Source organism: Ursus arctos, unplaced genomic scaffold, assembly GCF_023065955.2.
Source record: "Ursus arctos isolate Adak ecotype North America unplaced genomic scaffold, UrsArc2.0 scaffold_7, whole genome shotgun sequence".
Classification (NCBI taxonomy): domain Eukaryota; kingdom Metazoa; phylum Chordata; class Mammalia; order Carnivora; family Ursidae; genus Ursus; species Ursus arctos.
Genome location: NW_026623089.1, coordinates 66,229,704 through 66,240,280, shown reverse-complemented (window position 1 = coordinate 66,240,280; position 10,577 = coordinate 66,229,704). Strand labels below are relative to the sequence as shown.

The 10,577-nt window shown below is 51.5% G+C and overlaps 1 pseudogene; it reads left to right on the top strand.

The window, feature by feature from the left end:
• Positions 1–1,146: 1,146 nt before the first annotated feature.
• On the top strand, positions 1,147–10,302 carry LOC113259279 (uncharacterized; annotated as a pseudogene).
• The last annotated feature ends 275 nt before the right edge of the window (positions 10,303–10,577 follow it).

Genomic DNA, 10,577 nt, shown 5'->3' with positions numbered 1-10,577 from the left:
TGCCAGAGGTAGGAGAGGGGGAGTGGGAGAAATGAGTGAACTGCTTTTTTTTTAAGTTAGACCGATAAAAAAAAAAATGCATTGAGTTTCATAATTGAGAGCTTCCCTGCAGTGAATAGAATGTAGAAGGAATGAACAAAAGAAGGAAGCAGGTACGTGGTTTCTGTTAGTTCAATAGATTAGAAAGAACAAAACAGTTGCATATGTTTTTATTTTTATTTTTTTTTAAAGATTTTATTTATTTATTTGACAGAGATAGAGACAGCCAGTGAGAGAGGGAACACAAGCAGGGGGAGTGGGAGAGGAAGAAGCAGGCTCATAATGGAGGAGCCTGATGTGGGACTCGATCCCATAACACCAGGATCACGCCCTGAGCCGAAGGCAGACGCTTAACCGCTGTGCCACCCAGGCGCCCCATGCATACGTTTTTAAAGTGTCAACTTAAGATCTGGAGTTGTGGGATTGTGGGATTTTTTTATTGAGGCATTTTGGGGTCGCTTTCATCTGTTTCAGCATAATGCCATATACATAGATTATTGTGGCTTTGTGAAGTATGTCCCCTTATCAATACTTACCAGTACTTACCAATAGAAGTACGGTGTCCAAAGTGGGACAAATGCTCTACTCAATCTTGTGCCAGTCCTGGCCACCATCCTACAAGAAGAGATGATGACCAGTTAGGGGGTCTGGAGTCTAGGACAGAGGGTCCACATAGAAACAAAATGGTAGGGGCAGTTGGGAAGATGGGGTGAGTGGCTTGGTTGGTGCAGCACTGACTCAGGAGGGAACGTGGCATTTGTCTCCAGACTTCCTAGTCCCCTCTTCCATGTGGTGCATATCACCAGGAGTCAGTCCTCACTCAGTGGGGAGAGCGAGTTCCAGTGTCTAGAGCTGCCCGACTCTGGGACACGACTCCTCAGAGAGCAGGGACCACTCGGCTCGTTACTGAATGTCTTCTACCAGAGGCAGCTCGCAACATTGGAAGGTCCCAGAGGCCGTTGTCTGGGCAGGAAGTGGCCTTAACCCCAGGCTGTGGGCTTGAGCAGGACACCCCAGCCGGCCACCCTGATCTCAACTGAAGGGGAGCAGAAGACAGCCAGGAAGCAAAGCCCTGACCCCTGGGTTCCTGGGCAGAGGCTGTTTGCGATGAAGAAGGAACCTGAGTATGAAGACGATGGCCTCTCTTCACAGGATGCCCCCAGCTCCCAGCTGCTCACCTTCTTCCTCTTCCTCAAATGGAGGTGCCCACGTCCTCTCCGTTCAGGGGTAGCAGCCATCAGCACCAGGGAAATCCATGTCAAGTAATCTGAAAAGATGGCTGGTTTATTTGAAAATTTCTTTGCACCATTACGTTATCTTGTTTTTCCTTATGGTTTTCAGTTAAGAATCTTTAGGAACAAAATTTTAATCTTATGAACTGCACTTATGTAGCCCTCAGGGGATCTCACACAACTACATCCTCATCCCTTTTGTGAAGATAAAGCCTACCCTTCTGTCAAGATTTTGATTTCACACTAAGACATGCAATAAATTTTTATAAATTCTGTGTATCATGAGCTAAGTTCTGAATTCTAAAACATGAAGTATGGTATACCCACACACACACACACACACATACGTGATTTAATTCTGATATCTCATGTGATTTTTATTTTTTAGCAAAGTCAGTCTACAGTCAGCAACTTTGAAATGCAATCAGATATATTGCATTTGCTTCTCTCTGGTGGTTTCTTCTGGGGGAAGGAGGATATGATGAAGGAAATTCATGAAAAGCATCATGAATAATAGCAGAGGTCGGGCAAAGCCTGGCGAACCCGCCCTACGAATTCTCCCAAATGTAAAGAGGGATGGCAGGTCGGGGGGCCCCAGGGGCCACAGGCATGGCCAGACACTTGAGCCTTCTCAACTCTGCTGCTGATCCTGGAGAAAGGGGGCTTCCCGTGGGGGCCTTCTCTATCTCCCTCTCCCACCTTGTTCATGTTGGGGATGGGGGGCAGGTGCGAACAAAGGGTCTCCACCATCAGAGGCCGGATTGTGCAGCCTGGCTCTCCCTCAGCTGTTCCCATCCCCACTGCCTGTCATCCTCCCCCTTTACAGAAGCTTCTGGAATTGGAAGCATGAAACTGGGGAGAGCATCGGCTATCAGAATGTAGGTCCTTGTGAGCAAAGTGAGAGATGCAAGGAAAAATGCTTATGATTAAAAGCTAGGATGTGTGGGGGCATCAACAAAGCAGAGGGGCCACCGCTGAGCTTGGCTTTGGTGGTAGTATCCCAAAAGGCCAGAAGGTGGGAATCGTCATTAACGTAGAAAATCTTCCTGTAGCAAAATGTCAGATCCCACTTTCCGGGGTTCTTTTTACACTTCATTACAGAGGAATAAAAAGATTTGGAGAAGCATGTGCTTTTTAACTTCAATTCAGAATTACAACATCACAGCACATACTGGCTGTGTTTTAAGTTCTTCTGTAAGCCAAAAATAATTCTTTTTTACTATTATTAATTTCAGAGGTAGAGTTCAGTGATTCATCAGCTGCGTATAACACCCAGTGCTCAGCACATCACGTGCCCTCCTTAATGCCCATCCCCCAGCTGCCCCATCCCCCCTACCTCCCCTCCAGCAACCCGCAGTTTGTTTCCTAGAGTCAAGAGTCTCTTATGGTTTGCCTCCCTCTCTGATTTTGTCCAAAAATAATTTTCAAACACTCTTAAAATTTTAAAGATTTCAGATCTTTGCTTGCCCAACTTTTCAGTAAGCCATGAATTGACCTTTACTTCATTATGTGTTGTTGACCCCTGAGGCGATCACTTTCCATCGTGGTGACTTCCCTCCACCACCATCTTTCTGTCTCTTCCCTCCATTTTTCCTTTCTACATCTCTCTGCCTCTGACTCCTCTCTCTGCAAATTTCTCTCCTTCTCTTTTTTCCCTCCCTCACTTTCTCCCACCTCCCTCTGCCATCCCCTTCTCCCCTCTCTCTCTGTCCCTCTGCTCCTCCCGCTTCTCCACAGAACCTTGGTGAGCCCTGGAGTCATTCCCTGACTTTCCCCTCAATGTGGAGGGGACAGTCTGGGATATTCCTCCTAGTATCTGGGTCCTTCCTTTCTGTTCTCTGGCATCCTGGTTCTGAAGTCTCACTGCCCCACAGGGACTCTTACCTGCTCTCAAGTAGGGATGGGGGAGGTGATCCTTTGTATCAAAGACATCACGAGGACAGAGCCCCCCGAGAAAGAGGTGAGGCTTCAACAAGGAGACAGAAGACCCTTTATAGCCAGGAACGGATGACAGGATTTATTTTACTGACCCTCGGGGCCCGGCCTGCCATGCCATCCCTTGGGGCTCATGGGAATACTCAGAAAATCCAACAGCTGCTTTCTGGTTTGAGAGAGGGAACAGCAGAGGGAAGTGGACCAAAGAGCATTTATTAAAGAAACTTTTATTGAACTCTTCTAAACCACTAGATCCTGGGGATGAACGAGAACAGTCTTTTCCATCAAAGACTATCAAGTAGTGGGAGGACACACACACAAATACCTCCTGTCACCAGAGTGATAACAGTATATGAAAAAATAATCAAGGAACAATGGCTGTATTTTCTCACGGAGAAATGGGGATACATTGGCTGAACCATGTTCTGTCACTGGGGCAGAATATTTTTAGAGGAATTAGTGCAGGAGAGCTGTACGGGCCAGAGAGAGGTCAGGTGTGAATGTTACGTCACACGATGAATGTGCTTATTTGACGGAGTGAACCTGTGTGACACTGGTTCCTCTTGGGCCAAAGGCTGTGGGATTTGCCACTGGGAGAGTCTTGGGCCAGTAAGTACAGGCCCAACAACTGCGCCCCCGTTTAATCACCCCGATGTTACACGGCCAGAGTGTAAGGTCCACCTGTGTTAAAATTTGTGCCTAAAGGAGAAATGATTAAATCTGGAGGGAGAAACCTGCTCCTGAAGAAGTCAAGGACAACTGAACACACGATTTCCTGCACCAGGCACACCCCCGTCTCCCCAGTCCCAGGAACTAGAGAAAGATGGAGTAAGATTTGTCAGGGACTTCCTCTCCGGGGGGCCCCAGCCCTTAGCAGTAACCTGACCTCGGGCAGCCTGTGGTAAGCCTTGTGGTAGCAGTCACTTTTTGGTCACATTCACCATCCAACCAGGACAAAAAGTCTAGCGACCATGAGTAATCAAACCCCAAAATTGAGACCCATGATCTGCAAGATAAGCGTATTCCTGGAGATAACAGAAAGGCATCCAGAAGGATTGTCACCCTGCTCTGGGCTGTAGAGGGCTGGGAGAGTGAGAAGATGTAGTCGGCTTTCTCTGAGGTCAACAGCGTTACAATGACAAAAGAGAAATATTTAACCACCTGGTCTGACCTTGGTTCAATCATCTTCCAAACCAAATTTTTGGTCCACCCCCCACCTTCCTGGAATGTGTCCACCTCCTTTGAGATGACGCCCTTCCCATGTCTGGCCAGCAGAGGGCAGCAGAGGACACCTTATGAGCCTCAAATGCGGGTACAGGGTGCCGCGCTCACTCAACAACTGTGTTGAGTTTGGGATGGGGCAGTGTTCTAGCCACCGTGGATACACAGTAAACAGGACACACAAAGTCTCTATTGATCCCGAGCAAGGAGAGAACAATAAGCAGGTTATCCGAGACCATAAAACCTTCATGTCACGGGGCCGGGAAAGGGAAAGGCCCTGCTGCTGAAACCGGCATTCCTCCAGCAAACGCATCCCGGGTGCCGACTAGGCGCCAGGCCTCTCGGGACAGCCCACAGGACCGAGACCTCTGCCCTCCTGGGGCTTACAGTCGAGCAGTAGGGAGAGGACACAAGAAAGGAAAAGGTGGTCGGGCAGCATTTTAAAAGATAGCAGGTGTTTGGAAAAAAGAAGAAATAGGGTTTGTGGGTTGCCGGGGCGTGGGGCAGAGGGACGGGTCAGGATAGGTTCGGAGGCTCAGATCGAAACGTGTTCCAAGGAGGGAGTCAGCCGAGCAGCATGGGGGACCCACTGCAGCCCATCCTCAGCCTTGCCCACTGGGATCACATGGGGATGCTGGTCACACCCCGGCCAAGTTAGGGACTGCTGGTCTAGAGCACAGTGCCTGAGGGAGAGCAGGGCTTGCAGGGCTGTACACGGCCGTGGTGGGGCGAGAATGGGGGGCTGGTCAGGGAGGACAGGAGCAGCCCAGGGGGACAAAGGTGGTTCATCCCCTGTTGCGGGAGACCCGGAACGTGAGCACAAACAAGCAGGGAGCAGTGGGAGGGGGGTTACCTGGCCTGAGGGGCCAGGACAGGAAGTGGTTCCTGGACTAGGGAAGAGAGGGGGGAGAGGCAGAGACAGAGAGGGAGAAGAAGGGGTGGGGTGGGAGCAGCCTTGAGGCCACCCTGCCGGGGGCCAGGGGAATAAGTAGCCCCTTATCTTTCTCCTTCCCCTCCTCATCTCCTGTCCTGCTCCCAGGAGCCAAACCTGGACAGTTGGAAACCAGGGGGAGAGCAAACTGTGGCCCAGCAGAGGGGTGTCCAGCCCGCAGCACAGGCTCTGAGGGCTGCTGTGGACAAGCTGCTGCGGTCCTGTATGGACCCGGCTCTGGAGGAGCTCAGCTCCCAGAACTGTCCCCTCCTCTCCGGGGATCCCTGCCTGGAGGCCAGTGGGCCCTGGCTTCTGATTGGGACTTTGGAGGATGTGAAAACGGGGCCCTATCTGCTTCCACTTGGGGAGCAGTCCCAAAAAACCAAGGGGAACGCAGAGTTGGTGGGTTCAGCACGGGGCTCAGACACGCTGGAGGTTTCCAGAGAGCTGCACGGGGTTCCCTGCGGTTCCCCTGTGTCCCTGCCAAGGAGCCACACAGTACCACCTGCTTCATGGGAGATGGCAGCATGGAGCAGTGAGGAAGGTCCTCTGGGGAGGGACAGGACCCACCCATACAGGAGGCCACCCAGAGCCCAGGAGGCCCAGGGTCCAGGTGACTGGAGGGGCCGGGACGGGCCTGGTGCAGGAGAGGGGTGCGAGCTCCCCCAGCCCCCCCACCCCAGAGCAGGGAGCCGAGCAGACCTAATCCTTGGAAACCCCACTAGGTCCTGCTCCTCCAGCATGGCCTCGCCCTCTGCGTGGTGGAAAGTGCTGGGAGACTGTGCTCCATGGACCCGACTTCGGGGTTCAGCCTCTCCAGATGCGGGCTGTCCACGCTCATGCTAGCGAGTCAGCAGCATCTCTGGGCCTCGGCTTCCGGGGATAAGAATACCTGCTTGGTTTCCTTTCTAGGGACATTGGGACGATGTCGGGGAGGTGAACACTGAGTGACAACCCCAGGGCACGCAGGAGGTCAGCACTGTTGCCGGCCCCCTGCTCTCCATCACCCTGCTTCTTGTACCCAGGCGGGAGGTCAGTGCCGATCCAGGGATGGCCCTGCTTCCCAGCCAGCTCAAGCCCTGCTTCCCAGCACGCCGGCCGCATCTGCGGGTGCTCTGGGGCCGCTGGTACATGTGCCCCTCGTTAGCCCAGGAAAGGCTAGCAAGTAAGACATTAATCCCTAATCGGCTTGCTAAAATTGCATAGATAGACAGATGATGATAGATGATAGATAGATATAGATAGATAGATGATAGATAGATGATGATAGATGATAGATAGATAGATAGATAGATGATGTCTTTTTGCTAAAATACAGTGTGCCAGAAGTTGGCCCAGACGTCCCATTCTGGATCTTTTCTATCTCTGAGATTTCATCCTTCGCTTTCTGGTATGTTGTGGATCAGAAGCCATCAAGGTCCAGCCTGGGAAAGCCACCTGCACAGGGAAACCTCGGGGGTCGCCATGATGCCCTCGCTTCCCACTGCCTATTGATGGTCTGCAGTGCCCGGGGGGCGGAGGGCCCAGGAGTCCCAGCCACAACCCTCTGATTGTGTCTCACAAGCAACCATGGCTCGTTCAGGAAGAGGATTCTAGAACAATCCCAGATGTGATATGTGTAGTGGCAAGAAGACCTGTTGTGTCACTAGATATATTTTTCCAAAAAAAAAAAAAAAAGGGAGAGAGAGAGAGATGAGTCACGTGGCCCACGGTGTGTGGTGCTTCTGAAGGAAAGTTCTGGGTTGGGTTCCTGACTGTTTTTTGTTTTTTGTTTTTTTTTTACTTAGCAAGCTATTAGCCTGTTTGGGTCTCACTATTCTCACTTGTAAAACGGACACAGTGATTTTGCTTTACAGAGTGTCAGGGTGGGAAGACGGGGCCCACTCGGCCTTTCCCCCTGTCCCAGGGCCTGGCATACACGGGTCCGTCTGGTACCAGAAGGCCAAGTAGAAGGGAAACCATTCATTACCAGGGGACATGCAGAACGTGCAGGACACATTCTAGGGAGAGGCCAATCTTTCTGGGGTGAAAGTTAGACCTTCTAAAAGATGGGATCCCAGAGGAGGCCTCTCCCATGTTCCCTGTTCCTGCCTACCCCACCCCCAAGCAGCAAGAGAACCCAATGGGGAAAAAAAAGGAAAAAAGAAAAGATCCCAATGTGGACAGACAGTCCAGCTTAAAGTGGGGGGGGGGGGAGCGTGGGGGGAACGAAGGGATTACAGGTCCAGGGAAGTGGGGGGGATGACAGAAAGGGGCAGGTGGCTCCCCTATCTAGATCTGAGGAGCCAGGAGGGCAGAACGGCTGTAGGATCTCCACCCCCTCCCCACCTCCCTACTGAGCACACCTCTTGAACCCTAAGAAAGTACTTTCTTCTGAGTCTGTGTTTTACCAGCCACCCCGTTCGTGGACTGCCCACCGTTCCTTCTGGTAACAAGGGACAATTTCTCCTCAGATTTGCTCGTGTATGCAAGTCTCACAGCACAAGGGTGGGTGCTCAAAACATGGTGGGTTTTATGGAGAAGGATGGGGAACACCCAGGGCCCAAAGCGGGCTGGAGGTGTCCAAGTGCTTTAGAAGAGGGATTGCCTCCAAGTCAAACCAAAAGGTTTTACTAAACCTTAGGATTCAAGCTGTGTTGACCCACAAAAAGTGGAAAACAGAGGCTCCTCTGGGCTGTTCCCCACAGCAACTGCAACGTTTTGCTTTCCCACGCAAGGTGTACGAGTTTCCAGTTTCTCCACATTCTCCACGACACACGCCGTCTTTTCTTGTTTTGACAATAGCCATCCTGACAGGTGGGAAAGGACATCCTACTGTGGTTTTGAGTCGCATTTCCCTGACGATGAGTGCTGTTGGCATTTTATCATATCCCTGTTGGTTATTTGTATGTCTTCTATGGAGAAATTAAAAGCAGAACGACCAAATGATCCCGCAATCAGTTCTGGGTATTTATTCAGAGAAATGAATCTGGTTCTTCAAGGATTCGCACCCCCATGTTCACTGCAGCATTAGTCACGGTAACTAAGAGGTGGAACCACCCAAGTGTCCGCCAGCAGACAAGTGGATAAAGAAAATGGGGTCTATACATAAGATGGAATATTATTCAACTTTTAAAGAGAAGAAAACTCTGCCCCATGTGACAACGTGCAGGAACCCTGAGGACATTATGCTGAGTGAAATCAGCTGGACACAGAAGAAGCAAATATGTCAGGATCCCACTTCTCCAGGCACACCTGGGAGATCTGGCAGGTTCTCTCCTGGGACCGCTGCCATAGAGTGAATATCACAAGTGAGTCCAATCAGTGTTTTGGTGTCGCAGTGCAGATACAAGTTCTGTTTACACAAGACTGGAGTCTATTAAGTGTGCAACAGTATTGTCTAAGAACATAATGTGTGGACCTTAATTGAAAAAAACTTCATTGCTAAAAATCCCATCATCTGAGCTTTCTGCAAATCACAATCTTTTTGCTGGTGGAGGGCCTTACCTCGATATTGTTTTTTCTGTTTGTTTTTGAAGATTTTATTTATTTATTTAAGAGAGAGCAGGAGAGAGGACAAGCAGGGGGGAGGGGCAGAGGCCCACACAGGACTCGATCCCAGGACCCCGGGATTACGACCTGAGCCCAAGGCAGACGCTTCACGCACTGAGCCGCCCAGGCGCCCCTTGCCTCGGAGCTGGTGGCTGCTGACTCATCAGGGTGGTGGCCGCTGAAGGCTGGGATGGCCGTGGCCATTTCTGAAGACAGCAATGACTTTGTCGCATCAACTGACGCTTCCTTTCAAGGATGGTTTCTCTGTGGCTCGCGGTGCTGTCTGACAGCATTTTGCCCGCAGTAGAACTTCCCTGAGAATCGGAGTCGGTCCTCTCCAAGCCTGCCGCTGCTTTACCACTGGAGCGTCTGCGACGTTCTGAATCCTTTGTGTGCATTCCAGCGAACGTCACAGCGTCCTCGCCAGAGAGTCCCGCTCACGAAGCCGCGTTCTCTGCTCATCCCTAAGAAGCAACTGGTCATCCGTTAAAATTTGAGCACGAGATCGCAGCCCTGAAGCCGCATCGTCGGGCTCCACTCCTAATTCCAGTTCTCTTGCTGTTCCCACCACGTCGACGGCGCTGCCTCCACTGGAGACTGGAACCTTCGATTTGAAAAAGACAAGATATCTGCAAAGCACGACAGGCAAAGCGCAGTAATACAAGGCATGGCCGCCTAAGGAGCCTCCACTGGTCACAGTCACAGTCCAAGCGGACTGGGGGTCGCCGGGGGCTGGGAGAGGGGGTTACTCATCAGCAAGCATAAAGTCTCAGTTGAGCAAGAGGAGCAACTCTAGAGCCGTCCCGTACGACACGGCGCCTGTCGTCAGCAATACGGTCTTGTACACTCCAACGCTTGTTAAGAGGGTAGATCTCATGTGTGTTCTTATCAGGATAAAACAAAATTAAAAAAAAATCAGAAAACAGAACCATGACGGGTGCAGCCCAAGCGGCCGGAGGGGACGGTGGCCAAGAGCTCCTTCATTGCTATCCAGCCTGATGGGTCCAGCACAGCGTGGGCCTCAAGTGCTTTAAGCCAAAGAGATTCTGCCTCACTGCTAGGAAATTAATTCAGGCTTTTGCAGACCTTCTCAAGGAACAACACTATGTGCACCTGAAGGACCGTGTGTTCTTTGCCGGCCTGGCAAGGTGCTTGCACTCAGGGCCTGTGGGTGCCAGGGTCTGGGAGGGGCTGAAGGTGCCGAAGACAGGCCACGTGATGCTCAGGGAGACCAACCCTGCGGACTCCAAGCCTGGGACCATCCGTGGGGACTTCTGCACCCGAGCTGGCGGGAACATTATCCATGGCTGTGATTCCTCAGAGAGTGCGGGGAAGGAGACCGGCCTGTGGTTTGGGCCCTAGGAGCTGGTGGATTAGAAGAGCTGTGCTCAGAACTGGACCCACGAGGAATGACAGGAGAGCGGACCCCGCGTGCTCTGCCCACTCTGCTCCCTCGGCCTCTCACGGGCAGGGGGCCGGGCTCTGGCAAATCGGGTTATTTCTGAGAACTTCCTTAACGACTGGAGGGGAACTCGTGGAGCTGGACGTGTTCCCTGTAGTATTATGTGAAACCATCAGATTAAAATGTTTCATCCCGTGTTACAAAACAACAAGAGAACAGAACCATGAGGGGGTCACGTGGCAGCTGGACACGAAGCATTGTCTGCTTGGCTTAGTCAAGTGACTCA